Source organism: Seriola aureovittata, chromosome 9, assembly GCF_021018895.1.
Source record: "Seriola aureovittata isolate HTS-2021-v1 ecotype China chromosome 9, ASM2101889v1, whole genome shotgun sequence".
In the NCBI taxonomy this organism is placed as follows: domain Eukaryota; kingdom Metazoa; phylum Chordata; class Actinopteri; order Carangiformes; family Carangidae; genus Seriola; species Seriola aureovittata.
Genome location: NC_079372.1, coordinates 16,074,729 through 16,083,832, shown reverse-complemented (window position 1 = coordinate 16,083,832; position 9,104 = coordinate 16,074,729). Strand labels below are relative to the sequence as shown.

The 9,104-nt window shown below is 41.1% G+C and overlaps 2 long non-coding RNA genes across 2 annotated transcripts; one reads left to right on the top strand and one right to left on the bottom strand.

The window, feature by feature from the left end:
* The first annotated feature begins 4,968 nt into the window (after positions 1-4,968).
* On the top strand, positions 4,969-6,622 carry LOC130174294 (uncharacterized). Its single transcript, XR_008828570.1, has 3 exons — positions 4,969-5,270; positions 5,888-5,992; positions 6,491-6,622. It is a non-coding gene; the product is annotated as an uncharacterized LOC130174294 (long non-coding RNA).
* A 488-nt stretch (positions 6,623-7,110) lies between these two features.
* On the bottom strand, positions 7,111-8,298 carry LOC130174293 (uncharacterized). Its single transcript, XR_008828569.1, has 3 exons — positions 8,115-8,298; positions 7,410-7,479; positions 7,111-7,314 (listed from the first exon to the last, which is right to left on the bottom strand). It is a non-coding gene; the product is annotated as an uncharacterized LOC130174293 (long non-coding RNA).
* Between the last annotated feature and the right edge of the window lie 806 nt (positions 8,299-9,104).

The window sequence follows — 9,104 nt, the reverse complement described above, 5'->3', positions numbered from 1 at the left end:
AGCCTCTTGAGTGACATTTAGTACAGGTTACATCTACACAACAGAACCAGGAGAGGAGGAAGATAAAAGATAACAGGGGAAAATCACTTTCAATAGATTCAAAATTTGCAGTGACATTGGATTTTTGTTGACACTTCCATTTTAGCCACAAACCATAAAACAAGTCACCGTGAACAAGTGAATGTCTCACCCTCTGGTAAAATGCTCAAGTCCTTAGAGGATGTGGCACTTTTGCTCTCTGCTACCAATACAATGTCAGCTCTGACTCCACTGATAAACCCCCTTATCTGTCAGCTCATGATATATTAAAGCTGCTACACAGTTTTTGTGTTCAAGACATTTGATATTATACCGATATCTTGGTGTTTCATATCAGGGAAGGCAAAAAAAAGTACTTAATGTTCCAGAGATAACGTCGGTCATTTTCTCTTAGTTCATGTTGATTTGATTTTTGTGAGTTTGAAAATGTGCTCTGCTCCTTGTGGTCTGACATGGAACTTGAAGCTGCGCTACTCTGTGATTTTAACATTAACAATGAATGAATTGACCATGTTTAATGTGAAAGGGGTCGCTTCCGGTGACAAGGACATATCACCCGACTGCACTTCTCTCAGCTCTGTGGAGCGTTGTTTCTTTCAGCTCATTGTTTTGGTTTTCCCGCTGGCAGCTTTACAGGTTTGCTTCACTCTCACCACTCAACAAGCAGCTGTTCACTGTGCACTACCTGCTCAGAACCAAACAGCAGACAAAATGAGCAACATATTTGAGCATGTAGCCACTAAAAAGCCAGAAAATCACCCAAAGTCACAACTACAATAAGAGTGAATCCTGGGATATTACGGGTGACTAGCTATGGAGATCAGCTATGACATTGTACACACACACAGACGTATGTGGAAACTAAACTTTAGAAAATTACTTAAACCTACAGAAGCGTTAAGAGGCAGCAGTAGCAAGTTAAGAAGCAAATTACACTGTGATTTTTCATCTCTGTGCAAGATCTGCAGTAAATTTGAGAAGTTTGAGACAGAATATTGTTTCACAATTAGCGCTCTCTTTCAGATTTAGCTCAGCATGTAGGTTGTGTGTACCAGGCAAGAGAGACAGCAGTGTGGCTGGTGTGGGGAGCAGAGTTAGAAATTAGCAGTGCAGCTGTGAATGTAACAGTGCAATCTATGTGCACAGTCTGGATGATGAGCCAGGAGAGCTTAATGCAGCATTCTGCCTTGTCACTGAGTGTGTCATTGTCAGTTAATGGTAAATATGTTTATGATGACCGTAGAAGTGACTTTTAGATATTTTTCCTCTTTACTGCACAATTGATACGTTTACTGTCAGCTCCGTCAGCTCTGCTTGCCTCTCTGTAAAAGTCACTGCACGCCACAGCCTTAAATGTCTCAGTCCAGCTTAATATAAAATGCAATTCATCCAGCAGTCAATTTCAGTTACCTTACAGCTGTGGGATGTACAAGTCACGCCGTGGCTCTCCTGCTCCTGCAGTTGTTGTGCCTGTGAGTAACCCCACCAAAGTGTCATGGTGTCATATTGAAAATATCACTGAAGCATGAAATTCTATGGAATATTACAAACATAAAAGCGGCTGTGTACAAACTATAATTTAGACTCACCGAGACTCACCATGCTCGGTGTGTGTGTGTGTGTGTGTGTGCGCATGTGTGTATGTGCGCGTGTGTGCGCGCGTGTGTGTGTGCGTGCGTGCGCGTGCATGCACACGCGTGTGGTACATCAGACTCAAATGATGATTGTGCTGCTTCATATCAAATCAAATTTTCTTTGTAATATAATGTTTGAATACCTCGGTCGCAATAATGTATTGTAAAAAAAAATTGGAACTTTTTTTAATCAAAGTGTTGATTACTTTGCGGGAAATAAGCCATTATCCAGTGTTACCGTGTTGCTCAGAGGTCGCTGTGAGAAATAAGAGCCTGTACTCCTCTTTTCACATTGTGTGTATTTGGTAGAATGAGCAAATTATTAGCCGCAATATTACATTTTGAAATCCTACATTGTTAGTCACAACATAAATGCATTTAAAGTTATAATCCATAAGTATTTCATGAAATTAACCAATATTTTTGGTACTAATGTGGTCGGCATCTTTACCATAATAGTCTTTCAATGTATTTACATTTGTTCATTATCTCTCTAAACAGTAGTTTTAATCATAAGTGGTGGAGTTTGCCATTGTGTTGGATTCAGACTGCCTTACATGGACAGGAAAGGATGCAGCATGTAATCCAGCATTTGTAATTTTATCCGAGTCGTACTAAATTACTGACAGTCCTGTGAAAAGTCACGGTACAGTTGAGGGTAAAATGATCGAAACAGCAGGGATGTTTGTTCAAACCATCAAAGAAAAACAGAAAATATGACAACTGACTGAGGCCAGGCTGGATTTACGTTGTAGATATGTATTCTCTACAGCATCGTCTCTCTATATTGCGATTCAAATATTCTTCATATGTTTGCACAATACAGGAGAAAATATATATATATAAAAAAAGAACAGTCTAAAATGCAATTTTACATACAGTTTGCAAAATCTGTGACAGCTGCAGGGTGGTGTTCTGGTGTTCCTCCCTATTCTGCTGTATTCATATTCAAATCCAGTAAATTTTTCTTACACATTTTTGGTACAGTCTATTCTCTCTGATACTATGAGGCAGATGTATATTGTTCATTTTGGCAATTTGTTGAAAACCTGTACGCTGACAAGCGAGGAATGTTACTGAGTCTGCGGCCTGTGGCCCGTGACCCGGCCATTCTGTTTGACTGCTTTCCCTCCTCTGTCCGACTGCAGCTAATGAGAGCGACGGCTCCCTCATGGAAGCCTGTGGGAAAGCCAGCTCTTAAGCTCCTGTGTTGGCTCTAAAAACAGTTTGCTGTGCAAATTCCCAGAGATTGGATTTGGATACCTCCTGTGTTGATTTACCTACCTCCAGTGACTGGGCAGTAACATGCTGTTCATACGCTTGACCAGAGCCCTCTCTCTCTCTCTCTTTCTCTCTCTCTCCCTGCCTGTCTGGATCTCTTCCTCTCAGGTTATCCGTCTGTCTTCCCTTTATCACAGGCTTTCACTCTCTTTACCTCCCTCTTCGTACCTCTTCGTATTTCTCTGACTCCTTGCTAACACACTTTCCTCTGTTTTCTGCATGAATTCATCTTTTTCTTTGGGTGTTTTGAGGTGGTTTTCTGTCAGGCTGTGTTTTTTTTTTTTTTTTTCTTCACAGTGAAAAAAGGAGGAGGAGAGTCATGGCTCATTCACTCAGCTAGTGAAGCAAATAAAAAGGAAATCATGAAATATAGCATGGGGCTGGCCCTCATCACCCTGAATGCAATTTATGGCAAAATATGCAGCCATAGTTGGACTCAGACTTGTAATTATGATGTTTTAAGCGTCCTGCACGACAGGCTCATCCATTTACCCACCACAACCACCACTGTGCTGGATAGTCTTTGCATCTAAATCAAACCCCAAAACTTCTACACTGCTTCTGAAATGACAAAGTATTTGTTTCTGGAAACCTTGAATAACTACTGAAGACTGACAGTATGTTATATTTTAGTCATGTGATAAGCTATTAAATAGGGGAAGATGTTTTGGACAAGATCGAACCTGTGAAGGACACACAGCTCCTAATTTAAGAATGGTTGGAGAGTGCATTGCAATAAAATAAGATTTTTAAATCAAGTTACTCACTGAACTGAAGCATTGAAGAGGAAAGTGTAGTTGGATGAGTCATGTACTGTGCGGCATCTAACAAAATATTTCAATGGAAACAACTTTCATTCAGACTTTTTTTGTATAATTTGTGCAATTTCTTGGAGGCAGTGTTACAATTGAGCCAAGATAGCCCAACACTGCTGTTTACACAACTTAAGACTAAATCAAATACATGGAAAACGTCTGTCTTATTTATTAGTTTGTGACACTGGGAAAAACTGTCAAATTCTCCAAAACAACTCTTTTTCTGAACTATCTCTTCAACAGAATCACACACATATTGGCAAATTTAAGTGATCTCCTTTTGATAACTCATGTAATAACTTGTAATTCCCTTATATTCACTGAGCCTCCCCTGAAGCTCTTTGGAGCCCCCCTGGTGAGGCCCGCCTCCCACTTTGAAAAACTGATCTAAAGGCTATAGACATACACATAGCTGATGAAATCACACACTGATTATTTAAAAAACACAAACACTCTAACTCAAAAACCCAGTGTATACGTAGGTGTTGATGATGAATGGTGTTGGGTGAGGTGGCTGGAAAAGTCGCCAGTGCGCTCTGTGTGACTGACAGCGCAGTCTCACACACACTGTAATGATTTTATACCACAAAAACTAAATGAAAACTAAAATCATACTTAGTGATAAATGCACAGTATTGATATTAATGAAACTATTGACGCTCTGTTCTGCAATTCTTTAATGCTATTTGATGTTGTCTTGGATTTCTATAACCAATGATAATAATTTAAACAGTTTGCCTTGTTTACGTGGTTGAGGAGAAATGGAATATATTCAGGCTTAATATCAGGGAAAAGCAGAAGCCAGACTTGAATCCTGCCACATCCTGGATCACCCTCACATTTCAACGGCTGCAGAGGCTCCACAACTGACTACGGGGGTCATGGGAGAAGTTTGCCTTTAAAGGGGACCTATTATGCAAAATGCACTTTTCCATGGTTTTCTATCGGTAGTATGTGTCCCTGGCGTGTCTACGGACCCCCCAAACATGAGAAAAGTCCATACTCTCGTTCTTTTGCTTTCTCCACCTTTCAAGAAATGTGTGCTCAAACGAGCGGATTGGAGATTCGCCCCTGGTGACGTCAAGAAGGGCGATGCCCCTCCCCCCGGGTGGGTGACGCTCCCCGAGCTAGGTGTGTGTTCCGCCCTCTGAGTCCGTGTTACAGACGGTATCGTTACTTCCCTCGCGAACACCGGCTTTCGGTAGAACAATGTCGAAGGTACAGCGAAACACAGTAGTTGCTTTGTTGTTGGCTGCACAAACCAACACAGGAGTCTTTTTTTAATCCCTACGCCCGAGGATCTGAAGACCCAGTGGATTAATTTTATTTAGATGGAAATGTTCCCGCTCCAACTCCGAAAGTGTTGTACGTGTGTGCTAACCATTTCACCTCGGACTGCTTTCTCAACCTGGGCCAGGACAACGCAGGATTTCCTACAAGTCTCAAGATAAAGCTTGGATCAGTACCGACTGTCTGTGACCCAACTTTGAACTTCGGAGCTGTAAGTTTTACCATTTTATGTTGCTTTACTGTTTGTTCACGAGAGCCTGTTGCGTGTGTTGTTAGCATGGCAGCTAACGTGGCTAACGTTTAGCGTCGTCGACGCGCAGCCGGGTATAGCGGGGTACAGATTGTATGTAATTCTTCTGCTTGGTATCGCCGTGTGACATTGATAAGAGCCACCCTGTTAAATGTATTATATTTTAAAGGCGTTTTAGCTGTCTGTAAAGTCAAGCCGGTAAAATTCGGACTAAAAATAGGCTTTGTACTGATTAGCGTAGGTGTCCGGGCTTGTTTATTAGTGCTGTGAAAGTTATTATTGAGAGTCATGCCTTATAACGGCCGTTTTAACGTTTATATCATGTTCACAGATACAGTGCCTGTAGGGAATATCTAGATAAGCGCAGAGTTAAGGGGATATGTCCAAGGGGATAGTCTATAATACACATTTTTTGCATCTTGCACATATAATGAGCTATTTGCAGCATTTACAAGCTATTGACAACCCAGTTTACACATAATTGAGAGCATCTGTTATCATTCTTGCACTGTTTGCAGCTGTTGCCATAACTACACATTTGAGGAGATGTTGGTGTAATCTCTGTTTCCTCTGTTCAGGCCATCTATACAGCTTCCTGCAACAGGGGATGTTGCATGCCAGACTGACCCACTGTAGGCACACAGTTATCCTTGAAGATCTTCAGCCTCACATCAGAAGTACAGGTCTGTAGCCATCTGAAGTGCATCTACTTTTGATAAACCTAACAGTCATTTATCAGTCTTGGAATAATGTGCAGGTAAATGAAGCTGTGGTTACTTAGAACTTGTGAGAGTGTGTAGGCTAAGGTTTCTGTCATCATCTGTCACCTGGCTGCCATGTCCTACAATGAAAATGCTGACCGACCACAAGCCCAAACAAAAGAAGGTGAACCACTGTTCAAGGTCCAATTTCCAAAGGCCATGAAGGGAGAATGCAGAGCTACACCAGTTAAGACTGAGGCGACATTCTATAAGTGTTATATTATTTTATTTTTCAACCAAAAAATGTTTTGTACACATTGTATTAAATATTGCACATATAATGTTATGACAGTTCCATCAATAACAAAATACAGTAAAGAAAATGTCAGGAGGTATTTAGAAACAGAGTCAGTCATTGTTTTGTAAAAAAAAAAAAAAAGTGAAAAATGTAAAAAAAATCTTTTGTGTTTTATCAAACAGGGAATGTGGTGGACCTCATATTTGAAAAAGTCTTTGTGACCTGGGACCATACACAGAAGCTGCTTTGGCCATCCCCATCCCAGAGGACCTCACTGCACAGTTGGAGCGGCCTGAGAAGGAGGAGGTCATATCCAGCTCTGTGTCCCGGTTCTATCATGGGCCAGTCTAAAACCCACATACCGGCCTGTGGCGTCAGGAAACACGGCATGGATGCGTAGGACCACGCAGGCTGGAATGACGACCCAGATTCTGCAACCAAGGAAGCACCAGCTCACAGAGCTCCTATAGGCTAGATACCTGTACTGACTAAAACAACTGGACAGGGCATTTAGTCTTGCAAACATATATCTATGTTGTGTCTCACAATTTTTTATATGGATCCAGTGAATCCTACAGTTTTTTCATCATCACTGATTATAACTGCCTCATTTGATGTAAATAAATGCTTGATTGTTACTAAAGAAATGACTCCTCTGAATTCATATATTATATGCACACTATCTGCTGATAGAAGAACTTTACAAATCAAAGAGCAGCTAAACTAATTTATTTGAGGGTGTGTTACTCTATTTGTGGTGTGTTATTACCATTGTAAAATTATGTGCACTGAAGTAAAACAAGACTGTCTAACATCTTTTATTTAGATTGAAACTATGTTTTAACAAAGAAGCAAAACGTACTGGTGTATTCCTCTCAACCGTAAAGGACCATAGTCAGTGCGGTACATGTTGCAGGCAGAACACATTGAGGCAGAGCGGCTCCAACCCAGGACGGTCTACCATACATGGTAAATCTTCCACGATCTCCCATAGCCGTCTGGTAACCTACAGTGAATTGCAAATGGTAAATTCTATGGTTGATTATAAATGTAATGTAATCAAAACAAATTACTGATTAGTTTGTCCAGTGAGAATGCTACCTGTGGTATCTCCTAGCAGCAGATGTTCTCAGCTTCTGTGGGCATGGTTGCACAGTTTCCACAGGAGCACCTTTCCAAGATATAGAGAAAAATGGTAACATTCACCAAAATATAAAGCTTGTGAAATTCAAACACTGACAGACAGTGGAGCTAAGGTGGGTAAGAAGTAAGCTTGGCTACATATCAAGTGCATATAACAGAGGTAATTTATAACATGTCACTTATTGCATATAATGTGGAGCTTGACAACAGTGTAGTGTAGAAAACTGCACAGTTTAGTCTTTGACTAAAGATTACTGTTGCTGTCAGACATGTTTATGCTGATTTACAGCTTTCATTGTAATACACAAAATAAATTTACTTCATAAAGGAAGATGTCATGATGAGCATCTCTGCTCAAAACATGGAGAAAAATTATTTACTTTGTCAGCATCTATTAAAATATCTGACTAGTACTGACATTGAACACCTGTAGCAGTCTAGATACAACAAACATTTTCAGACTGTAAAAGTATATCTAAGGAGGCATGACAGATAACTACATTACACTATTCACAATAGTGCTTATTTACCAAAAGAGCTCCCAGTAATGACGAGACAGTAACAGTTAGCATTAGCTACCTAGCTACATGTTAGTAACTGTGTGCCAGCACTCATCAACAAACTCAAAATGTAATGTCAAAATACACAAAATTGGTTACCAACCATTCAGAAACGTCCTGCTGCAGTTGTAGAGTTTGAACTTCTTCAGCAGCCTCTCCCTCTGGCTCAGATTCTGGATAAAAGTTGTGTGGTTGAACCAAATCGCTACCGACGCCAGGTTGCCGGTCACGGTCACCGTAAACATTAGAGCACGGTGCCAGAGGCCCGAACAGCATCCCCTTCCGGAGAGGGGCGTGGTCAGGCACAGCTCATTGCATTTAAAGCTACAGACACAGAAACAGCCTGTTCTGAACAGGGCTCAAAAAGAGGGGTTTACAGGCCTGCTGAAATATAGGATTGGAGTGGATTTTTTAGCAAAAAGCTTCAAATACATGCTTTGGGGACCTCTGAGACTTATTCAAACTTGTTGAAAAGGAGCATAATATGTCCCCTTTAAGGCTTTCGGGCAGAAAATCAACCTAACTATGGAGTTTTGCTGGACATGAACCCCAGTTTCCTGGGTAAAAGTCCTGTGTTCAACCAATTCATCCACCATTCATCCTTAGCTGCTTTCAGCTCTGCTCTTCAATTGACACTCCAAGTCCTTCAAGTGTTTCTACTTAAACTGCAACTTGCATGTAATGTTAACATGAGAATCAGCATTTTGACCTGTGCATGTGCAATTAAGCACTTCATTTTTGAATGTTGAGTATACATTTTGTAGTACTCCACTGCTGGAGATTAATTAAATTAGAGAGGGGGGAAATAAAAGCCTTAGTTCTTTTTTTATTTAATGTGAATTCTGTGGAAGTGGATGGATTAGTGTCATTGAGCGACAACATCCTCTGCCTCGCAGGCTGCAATGCATCATCATGAGCGTCACGCCTCGGTGACGGCCTGGCTACAAATGGCTCTGCATCGCTGCTTGCTGCCTGCAAGGCTGCTTTGTAAACTGTCATGCCATTCATTCTGACCAGCAGGCCTAACGCAGGTCTCTTCTGTCCAGCAGCTTACCCCTGCAAGAATGTGATGAAGTGTTCCCCTGGGTAAGGG